The sequence below is a fragment of the Heptranchias perlo genome, unplaced genomic scaffold (genome assembly GCF_035084215.1).
Source record: "Heptranchias perlo isolate sHepPer1 unplaced genomic scaffold, sHepPer1.hap1 HAP1_SCAFFOLD_127, whole genome shotgun sequence".
Classification (NCBI taxonomy): Eukaryota; Metazoa; Chordata; class Chondrichthyes; order Hexanchiformes; family Hexanchidae; genus Heptranchias; species Heptranchias perlo.
This window is the reverse complement of record NW_027138505.1, coordinates 1224315-1231041: the sequence shown is the minus strand read 5'-3', so window position 1 is coordinate 1231041 and position 6727 is coordinate 1224315.

Below are 6727 nucleotides of genomic sequence, written 5' to 3'. Positions count from 1 at the left end.
GAGAAGTTTTTTCTTTAATAGCGTCAGATTTTACCTTAAAATACAAGAACTCTTCGTGGTTCTTGTCAATTTTTGTTGGTTTTCATCCAATGAACTTATTCCAGTCAGCTACATCTTTCTTCTTCAAAGCAAAAAGATTTTATCTTCAAATACAAGAACTTTTCGTGGTTTTGTTGATTTTCAGCAAATGAACATATTTCAGCGAGGGAGAAGTTTTTCATTAATACCGTCAGATTTTATCTTAAAATACAAGAACTTTTCGTGGATCTTGTCAATATTTGTTGGTTTTGATCTCATGAACTTATTTCAATCAGCGAGATCTTTCTTCTTCAAAGCAAAAAGATTTTATCTTCAAATACAAGAACTTGTCGAGGTTTTGTTGATTTTCAGCAAATGAACATGTTTCAGCCAGCGAGAAGTTTTTTCTTTAATAGCGTCAGATTTTTTCTTAAAATACAAGAACTTTTCGTGGTTCTTGTCAATTTTTGTTGGTTTTCTTCCAGTGAACTTATTTCAGTCAGCTGGATCTTTCTTCTTCAAAGCAAAAAGATTTTATCTTCAAATACATGAACTTTTCGTGGTTTTTGTTGATTTTCAGCAAATGAACATATTTCAGCGAGCGAGAAGATTTTTCTTTAATAGCGTCAGATTTTATCTTAAAATACAAAAACTTTTCGTGGTTCTTGTCCATTTTTGTTGATTTTCATCAAATGAACTTATTTCAGTCAGCAAGATCTTTCTTCTTCAAAGCTAAAAGTATTTATCTTGAAATACAAGAACTTTTCGTGATTTTGTTGATTTTCAGCAAATGAACATATTTCAGCGAGCGAGAAGTTTTATCTTTAATAGCGTCAGATTTTTATCCTAAAATACAAGAACTTTTCGTGGTTCTTGTCAATTTTTGTTGGTTTTCATCCAATGAACTTATTTCAGTCAGCTGGATCTTTCTTCTTCCAAGCAAAAAGATTTTATCTTCAAATACAAGAACTTTTTGTGGTTTTGTTGATTTTCAGCAAATGAAAATATTTCAGCGAGGGAGAAGTTTTTTCTTTAATAGCGTCAGATTTTACCTTAAAATACAAGAACTTTTCGTGGTTCTTGTCATTTTTTGTTGGTTTTCATCTTTTGAACTTATTTCAGTCAGCTAGATCTTTCTTCTTCAAAGCAAAAAGATTTTATCTTCAAATACAAGAACGTTTCGTGGTTTTGTTGATTTTCAGCAAATGAACATATTTCAGCGAGCGAGACGTTTTTTCTTTGATAGCGTCAGATTTTATCCTAAAATACAAGAACTTTTCGTGGTTCTTGTCAATATTTGTTGGTTTTCATCCAATGAACTTATTCCAGTCAGCTGGATCTTTCTTCTTCAAAGCAAAAAGATTTTATCTTCAAATACAAGAACTTTTCGTGGTTTTGTTGATTTTCAGCAAATGAAGATATTTCAGCGAGGGAGAAGTTTTTTCATTAATAGCGTCAGATTTTATCTTAAAATACAAGAACTTTTCGTGGATCTTGTCAATTTTTGTTGGTTTTGATCTCATGAACTTATTTCAGTCAGCGAGATCTTTCTTCTTCAAAGCAAAAAATTTTATCTTCAAATACAAGAACTTGTCATGGTTTTGTTAATTTTCAGCAAATGAACATGTTTCAGCGATCGAGACGTTTTTTCTATAATAGCGTCAGATTTTTTCTCAAAATACAAGAACTTTTCGTGGTTCTTGTCAATTTTTGTTGGTTTTCATCCAGTGAACTTATTTCAGTCAGCAAGATCTTTCTTCTTCAAAGCTAAAAGTAATTATCTTGAAATACAAGAACTTTTCGTGATTTTGTTGATTTTCAGCAAATGAACATATTTCAGCGAGCGAGAAGTTTTTTCTTTAATAGCGTCAGATTTTTATCCTAAAATACAAGAACTTTTCGTGGTTCCTGTCAATTTTTGTTGGTTTTCATCCAATGAACTTATTCCAGTCAGCTACATCTTACTTCTTCAAAACAAAAAGATTTTATCTTCAAATACAAGAACTTTTCGTGATTTTGTTGATTTTCAGCAAATGAACATATTTCAGCGAGCTAGAAGTTTTTTCTTCAATAGCGTCAGATTTTATCTGAAAATACAAAAACTTTTCGTGATTCTTGTCAATTTTTGTTGATTTTCATCAAATGAACTTATTTCAGTCAGCTGGATCTTTCTTCTTCAAAGCAAAAAGATTTTATCTTCAAATACAAGAACTTTTCGTGGTTTTGTTGATTTTCAGCAAATGAACATATTTCAGCGAGCGAGACGTTTTTTCTTCAATAGCGTCAGATTTTATCCTAAAATACAAGAACTTTTCGTGGTTCTTGTCAATATTTGTTGGTTTTCATCCAATGAACTTATTCCAGTCAGCTGGATCTTTCTTCTTCAAAGCAAAAAGATTTTATCTTCAAATACAAGAACTTTTCGTGGTTTTGTTGATTTTCAGCAAATGAAGATATTTCAGCGAGGGAGAAGTTTTTTCATTAATAGCGTCAGATTTTATCTTAAAATACAAGAACTTTTCGTGGATCTTGTCAATTTTTGTTGGTTTTGATCTCATGAACTTATTTCAGTCAGCGAGATCTTTCTTCTTCAAAGCAAAAAATTTTATCTTCAAATACAAGAACTTGTCATGGTTTTGTTAATTTTCAGCAAATGAACATGTTTCAGCGATCGAGACGTTTTTTCTATAATAGCGTCAGATTTTGTCTTAAAATACAAGAACTTTTCGTGGATCTTGTCAACTTTTGTTGGTTTTGATCTCATGAACTTATTTCAGTCAGCGAGATCTTTCTTCTTCAAAGCAAAAAGATTTTATCTTCAAATACAAGAACTTGTCGTGGTTTTGTTGATTTTCAGCCAATGAACATATTTCAGCGAGCGAGAAGTTTTTTCTTTAATAGCGTCAGATTATTTCTTAAAATACAAGAACTTTTCGTGGTTCTTGTCAATTTTTGTTGGTTTTCATCCAATGAACTTATTTCAGTCAGCCAGATCTTTCTTCTTCAAAGCAAAAAGATTTTATCTTCAAATACAAGAACTTTTCGTGGTTTTGTTGATTTTCAGCAAATGAACATATTTCAGCGAGGGAGAAGTTTTTTCTTTAATAGCGTCAGATTTTATCTTAAAATACAAAAACTTTTCGTGGTTCTTGTCAATTTTTGTTGGTTTTCATCTCATGAACTTATTTCAGTCAGCGAGATCTTTCTTCTTCAAAGCAAAAAGATTTTATCTTCAAATACAAGAACTTGTCGTGGTTTTGTTGATTTTCAGCAAATGAACATATTTCAGCGAGCGAGAAGTTTTTTCTTTAATAGCGTCAGATTTTATCTTAAAATAAAAAAACTTTTCGTGGTTCTTGTCAATTTTTGTTGATTTTCATCAAATGAACTTATTTCAGTCAGCAAGATCTTTCTTCTTCAAAGCAAAAAGATTTTATCTTCAAATAAACGAACTTTTCGTGGTTTTGTTGATTTTCAACAAATGAACATATTTCAGCGAGGGAGAAGTTTTTTCTTTAATAGCGTCAGATTTTATCTTAAAATACAAGAACTTTTCATTGTTCTTGTCAATTTTTGTTGGTTTTGATCTCATGAAATTATTTCAGTCAGCGAGATCGTTCTTCTTCAAAGCAAAAAGATTTTACCTTCAAATACAAGAACTTGTCGTGGTTTTGTTGATTTTCAGCAAATGAACATATTTCAGCGAGCGAGAAGTTTTTTCCTTAATAGCGTCAGATTTTATCTTAAAATACAAGAACTTTTCGTGGTTCATGTCAATTTTTGTTGGTTTTCATCCAGTGAACTTATTTCAGTCAGCTCGATCTTTCTTCTTCAAAGCAAAAAGATTTTATCTTCAAATACAAGAACTTTTCATGGTTTTGTTGATTTTCAGCAAATGCACATATTTCAGCGAGGGAGAAGTTTTTTCTTTAATAGCGTCAGATTTTACCTTAAAATACAAGAACTTTTCGTGGTTCTTGTCAATTTTTGTTGGTTTTCATCCAGTGAACTTATTTCAGTCAGCTAGATCTTTCTTCTTCAAAGCAAAAAGATTTTATCTTCAAATACATGAACTTTTGTGGTTTTTTTGATTTTCAGCAAATGAACATATTTCAGCGAGCGAGAAGTTTTTTCGTAATAGCGTCAGATTTTATCTTAAAATACAAAAACTTTTCGTGGTTCTTGTCAATTTTTGTTGATTTTCATCAACTGAACTTATTTCAGTCAGCTAGATCTTTCTTCTTCAAAGCAAAATGTATTTATCTTGAAATACAAGAACTTTTCGTGGTTTTGTTGATTTTCAGCAAATGAACATATTTCAGCGAGCGAGATGTTTTTTCTTTAATAGCGTCAGATTTTACCTTAAAATACAAGAACTCTTCGTGGTTCTTGTCAATTTTTGTTGGTTTTGATCGAATGAACTTATTTCAGTCAGCTGGATCTTTCTTCTTCAAAGCAAAAAGATTTTATCTTCAAGTACAAGAACTTTTCGTGATTTTGTTGATTTTCAGCTGATGAACATATTTCAGCGAGCTAGAAGTTTTTTCTTTAATAGCGTCAGATTTCATCTTAAAATACAAAAACTTTTCGTGGTTCTTGTCAATTTTTGTTGGTTTTCATCTCATGAACTTATTTCAGTCAGCGAGATCTTTCTTCTTCAAAGCAAAAAGATTTTATCTTCAAATACAAGACCTTGTCGTGGTTTTGTTGATTTTCAGCAAATGAACAGATTTCAGCGAGCGAGAAGTTTTTTCTTTAATAGCGTCAGATTTTTATCCTAAAATACAAGAACTTTTCGGGGTTCTTGTCAATTTTTGTTGGTTTTCATCCAATGAACTTATTTCAGTCAGCCAGATCTTTCTTCTTCAAAGCAAAAAGATTTTATCTTCAAATACAAGAACTTTTCATGGTTTTGTTGATTTTCAGCAAATGAACATATTTCAGCGAGCGAGAAGTTTTTTCTTTAATAGCGTCAGATTTTTATCCTAAAATACAAGAACCTGTCGTGGTTCTTGTCAATTTTTGTTGGTTTTCATCTTATGAACTTATTTCAGTCAGCTGGATCTTTCTTCTTCCAAGCAAAAAGATTTTATCTTCAAATACAAGAACTTTTTGTGGTTTTGTTGATTTTCAGCAAATGAAAATATTTCAGCGAGGGAGAAGTTTTTTCTTTAATAGCGTCAGATTTTACCTTAAAATACAAGAACTTTTCGTGGTTCTTGTCAATTTTTGTTGGTTTTCATCTTTTGAACTTATTTCAGTCAGCGAGATCTTTCTTCTTCAAAGCAAAAAGATTTTATCTTCAAATACAAGAACGTTTCGTGGTTTTGTTGATTTTCAGCAAATGAACATATTTCAGCGAGCGAGACGTTTTTTCTTTAATAGCGTCAGATTTTATCCTAAAATACAAGAACTTTTCGTGGTTCTTGTCAATATTTGTTGGTTTTCATCCAATGAACTTATTCCAGTCAGCTGGATCTTTCTTCTTCAAAGCAAAAAGATTTTATCTTAAAATACAAGAACTTTTCGTGGATCTTGTCAATTTTTGTTGGTTTTGATCTCATGAACTTATTTCAGTCAGCGAGACCTTTCTTCTTCAAAGCAAAAAATGTTATCTTCAAATACAAGAACTTGTCATGGTTTTGTTAATTTTCAGCAAATGAACATGTTTCAGCGATCGAGACGTTTTTTCTATAATAGCGTCAGATTTTTTCTTAAAATACAAGAACTTTTCGTGGTTCTTGTCAATTTTTGTTGGTTTTCATCCAGTGAACTTATTTCAGTCAGCAAGATCTTTCTTCTTCAAAGCTAAAAGTAATTATCTTGAAATACAAGAACTTTTCGTGATTTTGTTGATTTTCAGCAAATGAACATATTTCAGCGAGCGAGAAGTTTTTTCTTTAATAGCGTCAGATTTTTATCCTAAAATACAAGAACTTTTTGTGGTTCTTGTCAATTTTTGTTGATTTTCATCAAATGAACTTATTTCAGTCAGCAAGATCTTTCGTCTTCAAAGCAAAAAGCATTTATCTTGAAATACAAGAACTTTTCGTGGTTTTGTTGATTTTCAGCAAATGAACATATTTCAGCGAGCGAGAAGTTTTTTCTTTAATAGCGTCAGATTTTTATCCTAAAATACAAGAACTTTTCGTGGTTCTTGTCAATTTTTGTTGGTTTTCATCCAATGAACTTATTTCAGTCAGCTAGATCTTTCTTCTTCAAAGCAAAAAGATTTTATCTTCAAATACAAGAACTTTTCGTGGTTTTGTTGATTTTCAGCAAATGAACATATTTCAGCGAGCGAGAAGTATTTTCTTTAATAGCGTCAGATTTTTATCCTAAAATACAAGAACTTTTCTTGGTTCTTGTCAATTTTTTTGGTTTTCATCCAATGAACTTATTTCAGTCAGCTCGATCTTTCTTCTTCAAAGCAAAAAGATTTTATCTTCAAATACATGAACTTTTCGTGGTTTTTGTTGATTTTCAGCAAATGAACATATTTCAGCGAGCGAGAAGTTTTTTCTTTAATAGCGTCAGATTTTATCTTAAAATACAAGAACTTTTCGTGGTTCTTTTCAATTTTTGTTGGTTTTCATCCAGTGAACTTATTTCAGTCAGCTAGATCTTTCTTCTTCAAAACAAAAAGATTTTATCTTCAAATACAAGAACTTTTCGTGGTTTTGTTGATTTTCAGCAAATGAACATATTT